General features: G+C 44.6%; 1 protein-coding gene and 1 non-coding gene across 2 annotated transcripts in view; both read right to left on the bottom strand.

The window, feature by feature from the left end:
• Positions 1 to 21,152, bottom strand: part of TMEM178B (transmembrane protein 178B) — a 274,665-nt gene that overhangs the window by 175,249 nt on the left and 78,264 nt on the right. The window lies entirely within an intron of this gene.
• TRNAA-UGC (transfer RNA alanine (anticodon UGC)) lies at positions 11,744 to 11,813 on the bottom strand. Its single transcript has one exon. It is a non-coding gene; the product is annotated as a tRNA-Ala (tRNA).

Raw genomic sequence — 21,152 nt, 5'->3', positions numbered from 1 at the left:
CTTAAAAGCTTTTCTTACACTTGCGGGATTTCAACCAGCCGGCCTTCAACCGTTTATCGTGCAAGTTAAATGTGCAAAAGATGCCATTGTACTGCATAGGAGCCTGCCATTTGCCCCACACATGCAACCACATGTCTGTTCACTTGCAGGAGGCAACTTAAATACAATCAGGGGGGGGTGGTTATCCATTTCTTAATGACCTGTTTGCATACCTAGGAACATGAGAAGCTGCCTTATATAGCTAGTCAACTCATTAATCCATCTTGATCAGTGTTGTCTATACCAGCCACCCACAGCTTAATGGTCACCAGATCTTTTGGGGGCTGCAACTTGGTCACCAGATCCCATAGTTTCTGAGCATTTTGTTGGCAGTCATGCAATGCAGGCCCATTTTCTGGGGCTACAGCAGGAGTGGGGAACCTATTGTCCCCCAGATGTTATTGAACTACAGTTCCCATCATCAATTGGCTATGCTAGCTGATGGGAGGCGAAGTCCCACAACACCTGGAGGGAAATCGGGGTTTCTTTCGTGACTGCCTTCTCACAGGAGGCAGGTGACTTGTATGAGAGCACAGCCTCCCCAAAATGGGTGTCTTTGGGGGCCGGTCTCTTGTGGGAACCAAAACAGGTCATCCCAGGACCCAATCAGAAGCCAGAATGGTTTTTGTAATTCCAGGATGTGCCCCTTGAAGTGGGACAGTTGAGGGATATTTAGCAAGCCAGACTGGTCTTAGACAAAAAACCTACAACGTGTGACAAACCAAGACAGAAAGGCAGCCCAACATCCAAGTACAGTAGCCTGACAGGAGCCTGGTTTTGATGCCTTTCTGAGGAGCTGTCAAGCCTTTGATTGGCCACCATAGATCGCTTGCGGCCACCCCTCAGCCTGGAGGGCCACAAGCCTTTTTACAATGATGCTCACATATTATATCATTGATATCTCCTATCTGCTCCCGGTAAGCCTCTAAGGGTGAGAGGAGTGTGCTGTGTGGTTGTTGCAAAACAATTTTTTAAATTTTCACAGCTTTGCTACCTTCTCATTGAGGGAGATCTCTTGAGTTGTGAATATGCACAAACGGGCTGCAGGGCCCAGGTCATTTCCCATCGGTCCCAAACATTTGGCAACCCCTAACCTAAGCAAAATATTGCCCTCACAACATTAGAAGCCACGCACCTGGCTCAAAATAATGCAGAGCTGCCCAGCTTATGACCCACCTTGTCAAATGAAGCCCATTAGCCACCTCTTGAGGCCTGTTGGGATCTTGCCTTGTTTTTGCAGTCCGAAGCAGGCGATAAAAAAGAGAAAGGAAAGAAGGTTTAACGAGTCCCCAGTGGCCAACCAAACATGGCTGGTGGGCTTCATTTTCAGTTTGGTGGGTGACTAGTTGCGCAGGCCTGAAATAGCAAAGTATGCCTACCTTTCTCATCTCTTTCCTTTCAAAGGAAAATCCTTGCAACATCTGATATTCCTGAGTGAGAGTTAAAAGTTCCTTACAACCAAAGAAAAGTACAAATTGTTCTCTTCGCTGGGAGGAGATAGTCTGTTTAGATGGGAGGCTAATTACCATGGAAATTAAATCAGCCGTGGAAACCTCTCGCCTTCTGTACTCATCAGACAAGATACAATCTGGCCCACTAAGATTCTCCAGAAAGGAGGAGGGTAGCTTCCTTCACAGTCCAACTCAGGGTACGGAGGGCATTCTCTGGGACCTGGTGCAGGGTTTGTTTATCCTTCTTGTCCACTCCCAAAGCAATATCCCCGGAACTTAAAGACATACCTGCCAAGTTCCTCTCTGAAAAATAAGGGACCGGACCGGAAGTAGCATACCGGAAGTAGCGCGTGGCCATTTTGGAACTGGGCGGAGCATGCTCAGAAGTGACTTTTGATGCTGCTGTGCCCAGTTCCAAAATGGCCGCCGCGCCAGAATAAACCGGGAAAAAACAAAAAAATCTGTTTTTTCGGCTGGGGACAGCTGGAAAAACGGGGGTTTCTCGGGGAATACGGGAGACTTGGCAGCTATGCTTAAAGAAGAGATTCTTTGGAAAGATTCACACCAATTTATTTTTCACTTGGTGACTGGAGGATTGCAGGCAAAGACTGGACTGTTTACCACTATGTAAAATGAAGGCTTCCTGGTCTGCTTCTTCCCCCGTCCCACCCCACCTTCCTCAGCGCCATAGCCTGCATAGACGCAGGCATGCACACCAACAGCCTCAGCCAGCACACCCAGTGGTCAGGGATGCCAATCCTTTTGAGCCAGTGAGCCCATCTGGATATTGAAATGGTGCACCAGTGAAAAAATGGCCACCATTTGTGTGCCATAACACACAATTGCTCTAATCATAAACACTGATGAACATAAAAAAAACTAGAACTACTAACCAGAATGGTCCGAATATCGAATAATCCATAACCGACAGATTGCCACAAAGTTATGATAACCCCATGACACTCTCACATGCGCTGCTCTTAATAACAGATGTCACATTTTACAGTAATTATAATTTTTATAAATAAACTTCACCATTTGAAAAAGCCACATGAAAATGACTCATGGACGCCCTTCACTGTTGAAATGTAAGATGAGGGCATGATTTGACAGGCATTCATTCATAACCTTTTACTTCCATCGAGCAAAGTACCCCATTCAGAGCAGATGACAACCAGCTGGCATGAGACAAAGGTTGGATTCTGACATTGATTTCTGATGTGGCCAAGTGGCTTTTATCTGCCATCCACCAAACCTTTAATATTAGCTCTGATATAATCTCAATCTTCCTTGCCACTTTCAGCACAACTCCTGCATACTTACTCATAAGCAATCCCCACTTGGTACAGTGGGGCTTATACCTCAGGGACTAGGATTTTCAGCATTTCATACTTTGTTACCTGTTCTTTCATGGACGTGTATATTTAGAAGGTGATGGGAAATATCTCTGCCAGGGAGCTGCCTGCTGGAGACCTGTTGCCAATCAGAGAAGACAGTATTGGGCTAGGTGGATAATAGTCTGACTTGGTATATGGGAGCTTGATGCATGTTCCTATTCTGGGATTGTAGATTAATTTAAATGAGATTTGCAGAAGCCCCCTGAGAAATTTCTTTAGAGTTATCTAAAGAAATATCAACAACCTCAGATATACAGATGACACAACCTTGATGGCAGAAAGTGAGGAGAAATTAAAGAACCTTTTAATGAGGGTGAAAGAGGAGAGCGTAAAATATGGTTTGAAGCTCAACATCAAAAAAAACCCAAGATCATGGCCACTGGTCCCATCACCTCCTGGCAAATAGAAGGGGAAGAAATGGAGGCAGTGAGAGATTTTACTTTCTTGGCTTCCATGATCACTGCAGATGGTGACAGCAGTCATGAAATTAAAAGACGCCTGCTTCTTGGGAGAAAAGCAATGACAAACCTAGACAGCATCTTAAAAAGCAGAGACATCACCTTGCCGACAAAGGTCCGTATAGTTAAAGCTATGGTTTTCCCAGTAGTGATGTATGGAAGTGAGAGCTGGACCATAAAGAAGGCTGATCGCCGAAGAATTGATGCTTTTGAATTATGGTGCTGGAGGAGACTCTTGAGAGTCCCATGGACTGCAAGAAGATCAAACCTATCCATTCTTCAGGAAATCAGCCCTGAGTGTTCACTGGAAGGACAGATCGTGAAGCTGAGGCTCCAATACTTTGGCCACCTCATGAGAAAAGAAGACTCTCTGGAAAAGACCCTGATGTTGGGAAAGATGGAGGGCACAAGGAGAAGGGGACGACAGAGGACAAGATGGTTGGACAGTGTTCTCGAAGCTACGAACATGAGTTTGACCAAACTGTGGGAGGCAGTGGAAGACAGGAGTGCCTGGCATGCTCTGGTCCATGGGGTCACGAAGAATCGGACACAACAACAACAAAAAATTCTTTTTATCTAACTCAGCATCCTCAAATGTTTTGCCCAAGCAGGAGCCTCCAAATTTCTCTTGGAACTTCACCTTAAAAGTGGAGTGGAGAATCTGTTGGCTACCCAGATGTTGTTGGACTCCAACTCCCATCAGCCCCATCCATCCACCAACGGGCAGGGATTAAGTATGACCAGTGGCCAGGGACCCATAGACCTACAGCAGCTGCAAGTCCTTGAGTCCCTCATTTCTGCTTTAAGCAGAAAAATAAATAAATTGGGGTAGCTTTCTAAAATATAGCCGTCTTTCTCATGATGTAACAATGAGGTCCACACATTTGCTGCAGTTAATTATTCTTGATGCTTTGATAATTTGTGGCTGACCTTTCATTGCCACCATTGTTTTTTGTTTTAATATTTTGGTTGGGATTTAAGGGTTGCTGGTCATCTTGTGGAGTTTCAAAAGGAAAGGCATGGTAAAATTTATTGAACTTCCTTATCTGGGAGAGGGAGGGAGAGAGAGGTCTATTCCAGATAAGGGAGTTCAAGAAGATGATTAAACAGCGATTAACCAAAGAAAGCAGTATTTAAAAGCTGTCTTGGGCTGTCCAGACCTGTGGAGTGTATAATTTGTATCTCCCCCATCACTTCTTTTTTTATATTTTTAAAATTCGAATAGCCTTTTTAGAAATCATCTGAAATCATACCCCAATGGCTAATAGCATTGTATATAGGTAGGACCAAGTGTAAAGCAATTACTGAACTGTAAAATGAATTAAAATAAACTGCTGACGGCCCTGAAGTATAATGGGCTCTCAGTAGTGCCAGAACACTAAATGAAATCACTGTGGCATTTGAACAATAACAGGGAACAAATTCAAAGGGGAATCATTTGTGCGCTGCTAGAACAGAGCATGTGGCAAGAGTAATAGGGAAAGGAGGTGTATTCTTAGGTAGTGAGCCAGCACAACGCATTGGATCTGGGCTTAGCCTTGTTTAGAATAGAGCCACTGAAATCAATGGGACTTCAGTCAGATATAAGATCATAAGAAGAGGCCAAAGACCCATGCCGTAGAACATTCTGCTCCAACAGTGGCCAGCCAGATGCCTATGAGAAGCTCACATGCTCTCCCCACTCATGTTGCCTAGCAACTGATATTCAGTGTCATATTGCCTCCAAAGGTTAGAGGCAGAACTAAACAATTGTGATAGCTTTACCCATTGTGAATTTGCCAGCCCATTTGCCTACCGCTATTGCGTCTCTGTCACTATGAACTGGGCCAAGGAACCATCCACTTTATGGAATTTGTTTCAGCTGTAGAGATGAGTCCAATAGGCCAAAAAGAGAACAATGAGCTACCTCTTCATTCTGTTGTAAGCCAAAAAAATGGCTTATCTTCTGAGTTAGCCCAATAAAACTCAGAGACTAGAGGAGTTAGGAGTCCATTATGTTTATTGCAAAGCAATAAGGTTACAGTCGAATCTTTTCGGAATACTGCAACCCCGCCCAAAGGTCGGGCAGAAATTTATAACATTTCAGACAAAGGATATTGATCTAACCAATCACATAAAGCATTACATCATTTAATATTTTAATATTCATCATTATCTCATTTCATATTTAATACGTATGTCATTACCTAATCTAATACGCATGCGCAATAAGCATTGCTAACTAGGCCAAGGATTGCTAGCTAGGCCTTTGATTCTCAATAATATGTTACATTGTGAGATAGTATGCGTGTTGGGAACCTGTGTTACGTGTACTAGGTAACAATTTGTGTTCTAGCTTATGAATTATATCTTTGTGATTTGCATGTTAGCTGACCTTCTGTTCTGGTAAAAGAACGGCATCTTGCTAAATCATCAGTTTCTTAAAGCAACAAGCTCCCATAATTCACTATTATAAGCATATTCTAGGATTTATAGGGATTTACATTATTACCTTAATTGGGGCCCTTTGGGCCCCTGCTACAATCCTTCTAGCTTGTTCTGCCAAAGGGGTGTCAAAACGGACAGATATCCTATCAACCCATCAAGCATGGGATGGGCACATGGGGACTGGGTATGTGGAGGTATCTGATGCGGTGTCCATGCTCGGGGTTCATTTTGTGGCTCAAGGGAACTGTGAAGGCTTGACTGCGGGTAGCAGTCTGTGGTGAGCCAGGAACTGTGGATAAGTTCCAGTTGTCAGGAATGAAGTCAGGACCAAAGGCAAACCAGGAAGCAGGGCTGAGGAGCAAGCCAGAAGTAAGAGTCAAAGAGCATGTTAGAGCCAACACACAAGCCAGGAGGCGGGAACAAGGAACAAGGGAGAAATCAGGACTAAAACCCAACCAAAGTATACAGGAAGAAAATGAAAGGAAGTAGGGCCGGCCCAAATATTAGGCAGAGAGAAGCAGCCACCTCAGGCAAGCAGATTATGGGGTGTGTGGAGGATGCTACCATTGCCCCTCCACAACTCCTCAGGGGATTCAAATCTGTTGGAGGTCAAAGCTGTGGTTGCCACATAGCCCGACTTATGTCTGCTAAGCTAGCCTGCTGTCCTTTGGTATAGTGGAGGAGCATGCCACTGTTGGAGTAAGCTTCAACTGTCAGTCTAGGCAGCTTCTGTACATGGAATTGTGGGGGAGACATCTTGTCTTCAGCCAGCCTTGAGGAGAGGCATCAACAGAGGTCACCCAACAACAGAATAACCAGTCTACCCAGATGCCCTATTTAACATAAGACCCTTCTTCATTTGAAGGCTTGTCCGGTCCATCTCCAATCTAAAAAACCCTGAGAAGAGAGAGCAATGGCCTTGTAGGCACCTAATCCCAGAGTTCCCCACTAGGGTGAAATATATTCTATTCTTATTTCTATTATAATGAACAGCTCTATATTTGCATATACTATGCAGATTTGTTCAAAACTCTTGTCTTCTTCTTTTTTTGAGGTTGCAGTTCCCCCACTGTCTTTTTATAGTGTGAGTGACCGCTCTAAGACAAACCCACACCCACTCCTATTTGAAGTGTATCTGTATGTTCCTGCAAACCCAGAAGAAAAATCTGACTGGATTCGTCACGGCAGTGCCTGCAAGATAGATTATCCACTTAACACCCTGGGGCTGAGAGTAAATATCAAAAGCATCCATGAAGAAAGGGGTCACGTGGACAGTTGTTGTTGTTGTTGTTGTGTTTTTTTAAAAAAATCAAACCTCTGCTTCTGTTTTTTTGCTGGGTTATAAGAGAGGCTCCCTCCCTCCCTCCCTCCCTCTCTCCCCCCCCCTCTCTCTCTGTGTGTGTGAATGCTGTGAAATTAGATGATCCCACCCAAAATAATTGCGTTCTTTGTTGTCTTCTGTAGCACTTCCAAATTGTATTGCCGCAACAATATATGTAGCATGAGAAAACACTTAGGAGAGCTGCTGTGAAGAAGCTATCAGAGGAAGGCTGTCAGGGCAAGATTTATTCATTTTCATTTTATTTATATTTCAATGCAGACCTTACTTTTCTGCCCACAACGCCTTCAATGTCAAGGAAAGAACTTGACAAGGAATCAATAACATTAAACAAAATGCAACACCAAGGGCTGAAACACAGGGGGAAAGTAGGAAATTTTTAAGATCAATTTTCTGCATCAAGGGTGTGAATCTGAGAGTGAACTTGGGGTGCTGAAATGCCCCCTTTCTTATAACAACTGTCCAATCCAGCAAGGGGGAGACTAATGCATATGGATTAATTTGGGGGTTGGACTCACTGAACCTGAGGTTGGCTCCCAGCTTTGTATTTTCTATAAAAAGGGTGTCAACCAAAAGAGGTGGAGAGTCAAGGCTTGTATTTACAGTGGTACCTCGAGTTACAAACGCCTCAGGTTACAAACGCTTCAGGTTACAAACTCCGCTAACCTGGAAGAGTTACCTGAAGTTGAGAACTTTGCCCCAGGATGAGACCAGAAACCGTGTGCCGGCAACACAGCGGCAGCAAGAGGCCCCAATAGCGAAAGCACGCCTCTAGTTAAGAACAGTTTCAGGTGAAGAACGGACCTCCGGAACGAATTAAGTTCGTAACTAGAGGTACCACTGTATTTATTTTTTAAATTATGGATCATATCGTTTGCAATGAACAACAGCAGGGTGCCAATAAAATTGCTGCTGCCCCCTTTCCCTAGGATTTGCCTGGGCAATTTATCAGCCTTCAAGCCGGCACACTGGAATTAAGATGCCGAATTATCATTAACATGAACAGAGGCCAAGGAGTGTTCGGAATATTAATTGCATATCTCCAGAGTATGTACTTAAACGTGAGCACAAATAATCTGTTGCAAATATTATGTCACCATCATGTGCCTCGAGGCACTAACAGCAATTCCTCAAACAGAGGTGCAATGAACAGAACCTCTGGCGAACCCTTTCCTGAGCTGAACCCACTGGGAGAAGGGTTGAGTCCCTATAGGAGCATTCCATGTGTCTTCCCCAAATCTTATCTTCGCAGTTTTTTAAAATGCAAGTGTCTGATCGGGGTGGGGGAGGAATTCAATTCAATTCACATTTAAAGGCAAACTCACATAAATCACACCTTCTTTCAAAAATATGCTGACCAATATACAGCCCTCTTCCAAAATTTGCATTTCTCTGAATTTTGCAATGCAGAGCCATGTAAATGTGTACAAAAATGCATATTCTTGGGGGGGGGTGCATGGAGTTGTACGTATTGTTGAAAAAAGTGTGTTACATTAAGAGACATTCCTATGTAAAAGTGACTATATTAAGAAAATTTGCAGGCAAAAAGTTGTACATTAGCAGAAAAACTGATGAATTTTTAGGAGGACTTCAAAAATATTAATTCGCAAGCAAATGTGGAGAGTGAAATTCAGATTGGTAAAATGAGAAAACCAAAAGTGTCAGATTTGCCCATCCATATCTCCAATCCCAGGATGGGGAACCTATGGCTTTACAGGTGTCCAGTTCTGGGCACCACAGTTCAAGGAGGATACTGACAAGCTGGAACATGTCCAGAAGAGGGCAACCAAAATGGTCAAAGGCCTGGAAACGATGCCTTATGAGGAACGGCTTAGGGAGCTGGGTATGTTTAGCCTGGAGAAGAGAAGGTTAAGGGGTGATATGATAGCCATGTTCAAATATATAAAAGGATGTCATATAGAGGAGGGAGAAAGGTTGTTTTCTGCTGCTCCAGAGAAGCGGACATGGAGCAATGGATTCAAACTACAAGAAAGAAAATTCCACCTAAACATTAGGAAGAACTTCCTGACAGTAAGAGCTGTTCAGCAGTGGAATTTGCTACCAAGGAGTGTGGTGGAGTCTCCTTCTTTGGAGGTCTTTAAGCAGAGGCTTGACAGGCATATGTCAAGAATGATTTGATGGTGTTTCCTGCTTGGCAGGGGGTTGGACTGGATGGCCCTTGTGGTTCTCTTCCAACTCTATGATTCTATGATTCTAGGTGTTTCAGTGTAGCGACACCTGCACTTAGGAACTCCCTGCCTATTGACATCAGGCAGGTGCCTTCAATGTACTCTTTTCAGTGCCTGATAAAAGCATTTTCCTTTCGAGAAACCTACCCCAAATTCAGGTGTGTTTTTACGTTATGGCTGGTTTTAGCTTTCTGAACATTTTAACTAGCTTTATTATTTTGTCCTTTTTGTAAACCCCTTTGATTTGTTTGTTTGTTTGTTTACCATCAAGTGGTATATTAATTTTATGAAATAAATAAATAAATAAAATAAGGTATTTCTGGACTGCAACTCCCATCACTTCATTTTTTATTAAAAAAAATAAAGTATTGAAATTGTATAATAATTCAAACTGAACTAAAGGAGAAACAAAACAATATGACAAAATCAAACCATGCAAAATGTCACACCCAGAGGAAAACAGGAAAGGTGTATGTGTGTGTGTGTGTGTGTGTGTGTGTGTGTGTGAGAGAGAGAGAGAGAGAGAGAGAGAGAGAGAGAGAGAGAGAGAGAGAGAGAGAGAGAGAACAAATACGTGAGCACAACTTAAACTCCCATCATCTCTCCACAGGTGGTTGATCAGACTGGATGGGACTGGCAGAAGTTAGGGTCCAACACGGGAGATTTCTGGAGATTTAATTGAAGCCCCAGAGTCCTCATTTTAGCCAATGGATCCAGAATACGGGAAGCCCCTCCTGCCTTCCAGATCTCAAGTCAATGGGTGCAAAGCTAGCGAGATGACTGACAAATACGAAGCACTTATTCTAAAAGGCCCCTTTCCGAGGTAGCCTTGGAATGGAGGAGGCTGACAGGATGAATGAGGCACTTAGTTCTACATGCCAATTGCGAAGGGAAATGGGGGCAGAGGTAGATGCATCTTACGATTTTTTAAACGCAGAAGAGAACAGCAACCACAAAATTGCTGTGGTGTGTGCTACCCCAGCTGTTAATTATTAAAATAAAATAAAGCTCTGTGCTGGCTGCAGGCTGAAGTATTTCAAGACAATTCCCAAGTACAAATTTGAAAATCTAAAAATACTCCCTCCAACTTTAATTACAATAATAATAATCATCCCTGGGGCAGGCAGTGTTACACCCCTTGTATATAATATACAGTATATCTAATATTGTATCTAATATGTATCTAATATTGTTTCTCCTTTTTTTTTCTTTGTTTATCCACACTGGGAAAACCAGTGTGCCCACCTTTTGCTGGACTACAGAGCCCATCATCCCTGACCACTGGCTGGGAGTGAAGCATCATCTAGAGCAGGTGTTGTCAACCTGGTCCCTACCACCCACTAGTTGGTATCTCAGGATTCTAGGTGGGCGGTAGGGGGTTCTACAGCTCAAGCTGAAACCTCCTTCCATCAAGCACTGGTGGGCGGTGTGGTGGCATTTGACCATCAAGAAAGATGCATTAGTGGGTGGTAGGTATAAAAAGATTGACTACCCCTGATCTAGAGGGCTGCAGCTTCCTCATCCCTGGCCTATAGCATCCATGAAGTAATGCGCCTGAGAGAGGAGGAGAAGCAATCGCCTATAACCCCTCTCAACCTTGCTGAAACATCAGCAGAGTAAGGCCGCTGAATGTCCTCATTATCAGGACCATAAGACGTTCACATTCCAACTAGTCTGTTGGGTCTCTCATGCACCCCACGGGCAAGAATCATTGGAGCTGCCAGCGAGAAAGCTGACCTAGTCTAGGAGGCACCAGGACATTTCCACAGAGGTGCCCTCTGAAGTCTTGCCAAAAGCATTCTAAAGAAAGAGAAGGTTATTTGTGTGAGACGTTTACTGAAACATAGCAAGCAAACTTATACCGACTCAGACATTGATCCACCTAGCCCAGTTCTGTCCAAACTGGCCGTTGCCAACTCCCTACAGCAGCGGTTCCCAAACTTTTGGGGGTCACCCCCCCACACACACTTGGTTCCATAAACAGATCCCCAGTTGAAGAGCAGTCTGCACAACCCACTCAGGAAGATACCAACACTAAGATTCAAAACAGTTAACAATTAATGGCACATTTATTCAAAATTTGATCATAGACTTGTAGAGTTGGAAGGGATCCTGAGGATCATCTTAGTTCAACCCACTGCAATGCAGGAATATGCAGCTCTCCCACATGGGGATCGAACCTGCAACCTTGGTGTTGTTATCAGCACCATGCTCTAACCAGCTGAGCTATCATAGGTTGGGGAAGGATCAAAACTGCTTAGTTTAACCGATTCAACAAACTGATGAACTTGATCCAGCCATACCAGCTTTTCAAATTCTGGTGGTCATTTACACCTCCAATGCCCCCTGCCGCCCCCTTGCCTCTTAGCATGCCCCCTAGATACTGCGCACTTTGGGAACCGCTGCTCTAGGGTATGGAGCAGAAGACATCCCGAGCCCTACCTGGAGATGCCAGGGATTGAACCTGGGCCCTTCTGCATGCAAAGCAGATGCTCTAGCCACTGAGCCACAGCCCTGAGTTTCAGCTACCGCAGCTTCTACATAAACAGGGCCTGGGATGGGTTTGCCACAGTGCTGAACAATCACTGCTGCCCTTCTCCCCGCAACCATCCACTCGCTGGCGGCACCGAGTGTACCTTCAACCAGCGTTATTGTTTTGTCTTTCTGACAAAATGAAGAGGTTGATTTCTATCGATCCTCGGAGAAAGTCTGGGGTTTGTTTTGTTCAGCCTTTCCTGCTGCTGCTCTTGGTTGTGCCTTGAGACTGAGAGACAAGCAAGCTGAAAAGTAAATTAAAGGAAAGAAAAGGGAGCAAGCAAGGGGCCGGCTTGTGCCAACTGCTTCCTCCTTCACTGGGTGATAAAGGGACAAAAATGCAAAAATGCTCATCTGGTTGTACTTTCAGGATGCTGCTGTTGATTCGGAATATTTGGCAAGTCCACATGTCACTCGTAGGGATGGGGGGGATTTCAGCATGCATTTAAAACCAAACCTAAGACATGAGCAATGCATTATAGTAGGAGAAATTGCTTGCAATAGTATGTACATTAGTTAAATTGGCATGTGGAAATGTGTTTATTAAGAGAAATTCACACTAAAATGATGGTGAATTTTCATGTGAATTTTGTATAATCATCATCATCATCATCTCCAATTGCTGAAAACGTGGAGGATTGAATTTAAGACTGAAAAAGAGAAAAATTAAGTGAACCAAATTAGACAGATCCTTCCAACCCATGTCACTCATTTCAGGTACTCCACCTGAGCGAAGATCTCATGGTCTCAAGATGGACAAACCTGTCCATTTCACTTTCCTAATCTTAAATTTTATTTTCCACATTTCCACAGCAGGTTGCATTTTTAAAATGAAAATGCACCTGTGTTTTCATGCAATCCCCCCCCCCCCCGCATATCCACTTTTTGCATGCGGTTTTGATTAATACCCACATTTTTGCAAGCAATATTCCTGATGGAAGGAATGTGATTTTTACTAATTTATGCAATTTTATGCAAACTTTCGCCTAAGTTACGGGCTTTTTTGCAGACATTATTTGGTTGGAAAACTGCATTGCAAAATTCAGAATACTGCAAATGTTGAGGGTTAATTGTGTTCTGGCTTGTGTATCAATGCCCCAGCCCTTTGCCAATTGACATGCAGTCTCTTGGAAGGTGCTTGTTCACCCCATATGCCGTATGTAGTTTCTGTTGGAACAGCCATCCAAAGCAGGCCACATGCAATGCATTGCAGTAGTCTGAATGGGTAACTGTGGCTTGCTCTGTCCTGGAAGAGTGGCAGGTGGGGTGAGGAACATCAGGCCCAGAAACTGAATACAGTCCCACAGGACCCTCTACCTGACCCTCAGGACTCTCCCTAGGCCACACTCTTCTCCCCAGACCATACCCCCACTGACCCTGCTCTGCATTTTCATTCAATGTACTGGAATGTGCCCTTAGAACTATGATAATGGGCTTGGAGAGAAGATGAAGAGATATGTGTCTTTAGAAACCGCCATGGCTGGAACATAGCCTAGAACAGGCATCCCCAAACTTCGGCCCTCCAGATGTTTTGGACTACAATTCCCATGTTTCCTGACCACTGGTCCTGTTAGCATGGGAGTTGTAGGCCAAAACATCTGGAGGGCCGCAGTTTGGGGGTGCCTGGGCTAGAATGTTAACTGTCACAATCCATTGCTCCAAACACATTTGCTTCCAGTCCCACCAGCCTTTGCCTCCAGTCTTGTGCAGCCCCCAGAAGTTGGGGGTGTGGCCCCTGAGCAGAATTAGATAAGTCCTGGAGATGTAATGAGGTTGAGTATACGTTTTATCATATGTGGCGGACTTGAAAAAAGGGTATATTGGGAAATGTTATATAATGAATTGGAAAAAATGTTTTAAAGTACCTTTCAAAAAAAAACAGAGCCCCTTTGGCTGGGGATAATTCAGAGGGAAATTCCCAGCTGTCAAAAAAGACTATTTATGTATGCTACTACTGCGGCCCGTGTTTGTTAGCCCCCAAATAGAAAATGAGCGAGGTCCCAACCAAATAAGAATGGCAAGTGATGGAATACGTGCAGCTTGCAGATTTAACATACAGAATAAGAGAACAAGAAGAATGTACTGTATGTTTAAAGAAGACTGGAAAATGTTTACTGAATATATGGGTGAAAATTGTGTTCATTTAAAAATGCTGGTATCATTAAGATAAATTCAACAGTGTAAATATGTTTTGATGTATGTAACAATGGATTACTGAATGGTTTAGTTCATATAAAACATGCACGGATGTATGGTATGCAAAATGAACCACGGAAAGAGAAGAAGGGAAGTCATTGATTTAAGGTTGTTTAAATGAATACTTTGAAATGTAAATTAGAAAATTTAATAAAAATGAGAGAGAGAGAGAGAGAGAGAGAGAGAGAGTCAAAATCCATTGCTCCAAACACATTTGCTTCTAGCCCCACCATCCTTTGCCTCTCATCTTGCCCAATACAAGTTTGTGGCCCCCAGAAGGTGGGTGTGTGGCCCCTGAGCAGAAAATGTTTCCTTGCCCCTGCCCTAAAGGTATGTCCAGATTTAACAGCATCCCCAAGACGATGCACCTGATATTTTAGGGAGAAGGAAAAATATCCAATACAAGTGGAACACCACAAATCACCCACTCTTAGCGCCTCCATCTTATCTGGACTGCTCTTCAGGTTCCTGACCCCTCTCCAGCCCATTACTGATCACAGAATTATATCCCTTCAAAAGAGACACACTCATAACAGTGATTGATTCAAAAACTTGAGGGTGACTAGGCTGCTCTGGGGGTGGATATTAATCCAGAATCAGATTTTCACATTCAGCACTGGGAATTTGATTGAAAAGCAGTATAAAAATGTTGGTAGTAGATCATATATAAAATGCACCCAGAAATTATGGCTATCTCAGTATTTGTAGACAGCCACTACTGTCTAAGCCAGTCTCTCTCTCTCTCTCTTTCCCTCCTACCAATGTTCATCTCCAGTAAAAGGGTTTCCATATACCTCAACTGTGGATAGCTCAGAAATAGCAGACCCTTCAGAGAGCCCTCATCTTATTTTTTGAAGGAAGCCACCTGTAATATATGGACTGCAGGCAGGTAATCTTTCATTTCTACTCGTCTGCTACTTCAGAGTATCTCCAGCAAACTTGCTCACCTTGACATAGTTGCTAAATGGATGGCTTCTTCCAAAGACGTATGCCATAAATTGTGGACCGTTAAAGACAACAGCATTGTCTCACAATGGAAACAAGGGCTGTCCAGAGATTTGCGGTCTACTCTAGATTTTGTTAATAGCTCTCAGGGCCTCTTAACACACTGCACTGAAAACATGCACTTGCCCCTAAATATGCCTGTACACATCACTTTTGAAAGGCGAATCCTTTGCATATTCTACTGGCTTCCTGCCCACTCCCAGAATTCTAAAACAAGTTCCTTGTTCTTAACTTCTGTGCCTTCTGGGACACTGGGCCTTGCCTGAAATGATCTTTCAGCTTGTATTTGGATACATTGCTGGCCAAAATACATTTTGTTCCTCCAGCACTACCACCTCCTTCCTTTTGAACATCTGGAATGTAAAGTAAGAGTCACGTGCATTGTTTTGCCCAGTTTTGCATCTGGCACTGCCCATCACTGCTATTGGGCCCATGGAAACCTGCCCAGAAGGAAATGCAGGCTGACAAAAGTTCTCCACCTCTGAGCTAAAACAAAAATTTTACACATCACTTGGGAAGACAGGCGAACTAATACCAGTGTACTGGAAGAAGCAAAGATCACTAGTGTTGAAGCAATGATTCTTCAACATCAACTTTGCTGGACTCGTCATGTTGTGCAGATGCCTGATTGTTGTTTAGTCGTTTAGTCATGTCCGACTCTTTGTGACCCCAGGGACCAGAGCACGCCAGACACTCCTGTCTTCCACTGCCTCCCACAGTTGTAGGTCTATGGGTCCCTGGCCACTGGTCATACTTCATCCCTGCCCATTGGCTATGCCGGATGGGGCTGATGGGAGTTGGAGTCCAACAACATCTGGGTAGCCAACAGAGTCTCCACTCCACTTTTAAGGTGAAGTTCCAAGAGAAATTTGGAGGCTCCTGCTTGGGCAAAACATTTGAGGATGCTGAGTTAGATAAAAAGAATTTTGTTGTTGTTTAGTCATTTAGTTGTGTCCGACTCTTTGTGACCCCATGGACCAGAGCATGCCAGGCATTCCTGTCTTCCACTGCCTCCCGCAGTTTGGTCAAACTCATGTTCGTAGCTTCAAGAACACTGTCCAACCATCTCATCCTCTGTCGTCCCCTTCTCCTTGTGCCCTCCATCTTTCCCATCATAAGGGTCTTTTCCAGGGAGTCTTCTCTTCTCATGAGATGGCCAAAGTATTGGAGCCTCAGCTTCAGGATCTGTCCTTCCAGTGAGCATTCAGGGCTGATTTCTTTAAGAATGGATAGGTTTGATCTTCTTGCAGTCCATGGGACTCTCAAGAGTCTCCTCCAGCACCATAATTCAAAAGTATCAATACTTCGGTGATCAGCCTTCTTTATGGTCCAGCCTGATTATTGTCTTCCAAAGCAACTACTCTATTCTGAACTTAAAAATGGAAAGAGTAACGTTGGTGGTCAACAAAAGAGGTTTAAAGACTGTCTCAGGCAAATCTTTTATAAAAAATGTAGTATAAACACCAAGAATTGGGGAAAACTTGCCTGTGAGTGCTCTAGTAGGAGAACAGCCTTTACCAAAGGTGTCATGGGCTTTGAAGTCACTCAAACTCAGAACACAAGGAAGAAACGTGGTAAGAGGAAGGCACACTTGGCAAATCCACACCGTGATCAACTCCCGCCCAGAAACCAATTTCCCCACAGTGGAAGGACATGTGGATCCAGAATTGGCCTTCACAGTCACTTACGGACTCATTGTTAAAACCATGTTTATGGAAGACAATGTTAGTTGGCTACGAGTGATTGCCAAGAAGAAGATTGGGCCCGTGGAAAGTTGCCCAGAAGGAAATGCAGGCTGACAAAAGTTCTCCACCTCTGACCTAAAACAACCCCACCCCAGCTTCTGCTTGATCTCTTGGGGGGCACATATGCTGCTGTGCCTGCTCTGGAGGGTGGAGGGGGGAAGTATCAGGTGATCCAATGATAGGTAACCTGCCTCTAGTTTAGTTTCTCCCTGGCTGCCAGCAGCCAGATTCAAGCACCTTCCTGTCGGATCACCAAAAGAGGGAGCTCCTGAGCTGCTCTCTGGAGAGCTGTGTGCCATCAGTGAAGCTGGCCAGAATGAGATACTTTCATCTACTCAGAGGTTTTTTGTCAGGGGATACAAGATGGCTTTTCTCCTCAACCAGGTTCAGGTCCTGGTGAGTCCTAGTGAATCTCCCAAGTCTTCCTCTGCCAACACATAGGGCTCCCTGTGACAGGATGCCTTATGGAGAGCATTGGTGGCAATTAGGAAGGGTAGTGGTGATTTACTAAGGGATTTGTGCCTGATGGGGCTCTGCTGTGAGGCAGTTTTTAAAATCAGTGAATCAGCATGGCTGTAAGTTGTGGTGCTCCACAACAGTGATGTCACAGGCGCTAGCCTGAAGGAGCGTCTCCACCTCCATCGTTCTGCCCGGACTCTGAGGTCCAGCGCAGAGGGCCTTCTGGCAGTTCCCTCATTGTGAGAAGCCAAGTTGCAGGGAACTAGGCAGAGGGCCTTCTCGGTGGTGGCGCCTGCCCTGTGGAACGCCCTCCCAACAGATGTCAAAGAGGAAAACAACTACCAGACTTTTAGAAGACATCTGAAGGCAGCCCTGCTCAGGGAGGCTTTTAATGTTTAATAGATTACTGTGTTTTATTTTTCTGTTGGAAGCCACCCAGAGTGGCTGGGGAAACCCAGCCAGATGGGCAGGGTATAAATAAATAAATTATTATTATTATTATTATTATTATTATTATTATTATTATTATTATAGCCAACAGGTGGCTGCAACACATGGCAACCACATTTCATACTGTAGACGTAATTGCAACAGATGTGCTAGCTGTCAAGAGGGGGAAGTTGAGGTGGGGTAAGAGAAATCCCATTCTCCCAATGGCAAAAGTATTGCATTTTGAAAGGTACCACCATTTTAGTGTCTGGATCCCACCAAGCATTATAGCCGTACTTATAATGGTGAAAACATTGCCTGGAAAGGCTCCTCGGTTCAGGCAGCTATGCTGGTTTCACCTTCAAACAAAATTTGCATCCCTAAATGAGAATCCCAGTGTCCTCACTCCATTATTCATTCTCCAGGTGCTGATGTAAATAACGTTGCTTACATTACGGCACTTTTAGTGGATGGCTTCCTCCTAGTTTGACAAATGATAAAGGAGATTTGCAGCCAACCCAGATAAATTCTGGAATGGACTCATTATGCACCTCAATGGGTGCTGATGACTTACGTGGAAAAGTTCCTTCCTTATTTATTTTCAAAATTTACAAGGCCCCCCCTTTCATTCTTAGTAACTTTCAAGGTGGCTTATAAATTCAATTTATGCTTAACAAGAGCTCAGCCATTTCAGCAATTTGGGGGGGGGGGGGAGAGGGCATGAAATGAGAGGGAAAGGGTCTCAGTAAACTTGGTGGTGGTCCTCCCAATGGCCTAATTTTCCTTGTGTCATTTGTTTAGTTGTGTGGTGTGTTTTTATTTACTGGAATCCACCACCTAGTGAGCAATGAATCTAAACAGGATACACCCCATTTTGATCTGATCACACTAATGCAGGGATCCAGGCAGGAGTTTGCTCTGCACATCACCAGATTCTCACTCTTGCAAGAAGGAGAAAAGGAGCTATAAAGGGGGTGGGGAGCCTACGAAGCCACAAAACCTCAAAGCAGGCTAATAAGGATTGGGCCGACTCAAGCCACAGTATGATGGGTATTGAGGCAGGTTGGGTAGAAAACCAGAAGAGTGGAATGGAGTATCCTGAAAGCAGATCTGGCTGGCCGGCCAGCCAGCATGGGAACATTCCACACTGCATCCTTTCATTTCCAAGTTACATTGGTTTCACATATCACCCCTGTGTCGGTGCCAAAGCTTGCCAAGAGGGGCAGAAGGCACTAAGAGCTAAAGGGGATGTGGTGAGTAAATGGATGTCTTCTTCCAGAGATGGCAGGCCAAATGGAAGCTTGACCCTCCCAGAGGCTGGCAGGCAATGTTAATCGAGCCAACCTTGAGAGAGGGAATAAGAGACCGAGATCCTTCTGAATAATTCAGAGCCTTCATTGTGTATGGCAGAGGAGTCCCTCCCGCGTGAGTAAGTGATAGGCTGCCATTGATTTCTCCTCCCTGCTGCCCCAAGTGAGAATCAAGTTAAAAATCCAAATAGTAAACAGAGACACTGAGGGCCATTTGAGTCAAGGCAGCAGTGATAACTAACGAAACATGATCGATTTTATATATGTATGTGCATGCTCCCGCGTGGGTGCGCACGCACATGGAAGAAGAGATAGATTCGTTCGCTCCTGCACCACTGAGGAAGAGATCTAGGTTGGCTGTCATGCTCACAGTGCCGCACGTGTTCAGGCCCCATTACAGAGAGCTGTTGAATTAAACATCCATCTATGTTTACCAAATGGGACGACTCTGCTCTGAAGTTCAATAGGAGAGACACACAGAACAGATTTATCTTCATGGCCCCCACTGCAAACAGGAAAGGAGTTTTGGGCTAAATGTAGGCAGCAGGTTTCAGAAATAATTTTTTTAAAAAACAGAAACCTGACTTGCATCAACTAGCTGTGATTCCTGCATTGCAGGGGTTGGTTAAATGACCCTTTGTGGTCCCTTCCAATTCTACAGTTCTATGATTATATGAGCTAGGGCCTCGTCTGCACATTTAAAGATGTGTAATACAGCTTTAAACAGTCATGAGTTCTCCCAAAGAATCCTGGGAACTGTAGTTTCTTAAGGGTGCTGAGAGTTGTTAAGAGCTCCTTATTCCCCTCTCAGAGCTACAATTCCCAGAATTCCCTTAATTCTGTTAAGCCACTCTGAGAATACTCATAACTACTCAGTGTCAAGCTTCAGGGAATCCGATCCTTCCCGCGGTGGCAGCCAAGAAGCAGATAAGCAAGGAAAGTACTTACCAAGTAATTTATTCACTATGCACAGAGAGGGACGAAGGAATGCAGTCTCCCTAAGATAATGGTGTTGCTCTGAGTAAAGTCCCACCCCCTCCGTCTCTCCTATTCTACGTCACCCCTACGTTGGCTAATCTGAGCTTTCTGCCTCTGAGCTTTCTGTTCTACTACTCTGAATGCACGCCAGGTCCTGAGAGGGGGGGGGTCAGGAATGTTTTCCAAGGACACTGAGTCTGTCAGCTGGTGCTTCTTCTTCCTGCTGTTCCATTCCCAATATTTTCCATCTCCTCCCTTCTGCAGCCTCTGAACTATGCCCTTCTGCAAACCACTGTTCTAAATCTATACTGTCCTCCTATTCTTGGGAAGGTTCAGGAGAAGGGGGGCCACCCCCACCATTCCTCCTCAGTTCAGCCCCTGACACTCAATCTGAATCTATTTTTGCAGTGGAGCCCAGAGGGCAGAACATGGGAGGCGGCAGTAGTCAGGGGTCCCACTTAGCAGAAAGCACAAGAAGGTGTCCTCCCCAAAATGCAGCAGGTGAAGTCCTACACACTATCATCTCAAAAGGGAGGTCCTCACTAGAGCCTCAGTGCAACAGCATACGTTGGCTGTCTGCAGCCCAGCATTGAGCAATACAGCTTCATTGTCCCTTCACCCCACTGCTAACCACTTTTTTTTCTACAGCCATGTGCCTCTCAATAGAGGATAACACTATGCATCTGATGAGGATAACACTATGCATCTGGAGGCTGGTCCATTAGGGCAAATGGGGCACTTACCCACCAACCTCGGTCTTGATTCCTCCAAACTCACCTGCCAGTAACAGATGTTTTGACAGTGGAGCAAGCTACCTCAGAAAATGGTTGATTCTCCTTCATTGGAGGTATCTCAGCAGAGGTTGTATGGCCATCTGTCAGAGATTCTTCATCTGTGATTCCTGCATTGCATGAGGTTTAACTAGATGCCCCTGGGGTACCTTCCAACTCCACAATTCTATGATTCTTACTTACAACCTGCCTAAAGGTTGGCCCTCGCTGACTGCTTGCTCCACTTCCATCTCAGCTTTGCCCTCCTAGAACTCAGCTCGGAGGAGCATGGGGACAGATCTAGCATGAGTTGCTCTGCCTGTTATTTGCTCTGTTGCCACCTACTGTTCACCTCCCTGCTTCCCCCCACATTCCCAATGAGCACCAGCCGCCACTGGCTAGGATTTTAAAAATAATAGCAATAG

Source organism: Zootoca vivipara, chromosome 10, assembly GCF_963506605.1.
Source record: "Zootoca vivipara chromosome 10, rZooViv1.1, whole genome shotgun sequence".
Lineage (NCBI taxonomy): Eukaryota > Metazoa > Chordata > Lepidosauria > Squamata > Lacertidae > Zootoca > Zootoca vivipara.
This window is presented reverse-complemented; position numbering and strand designations above follow the sequence as displayed.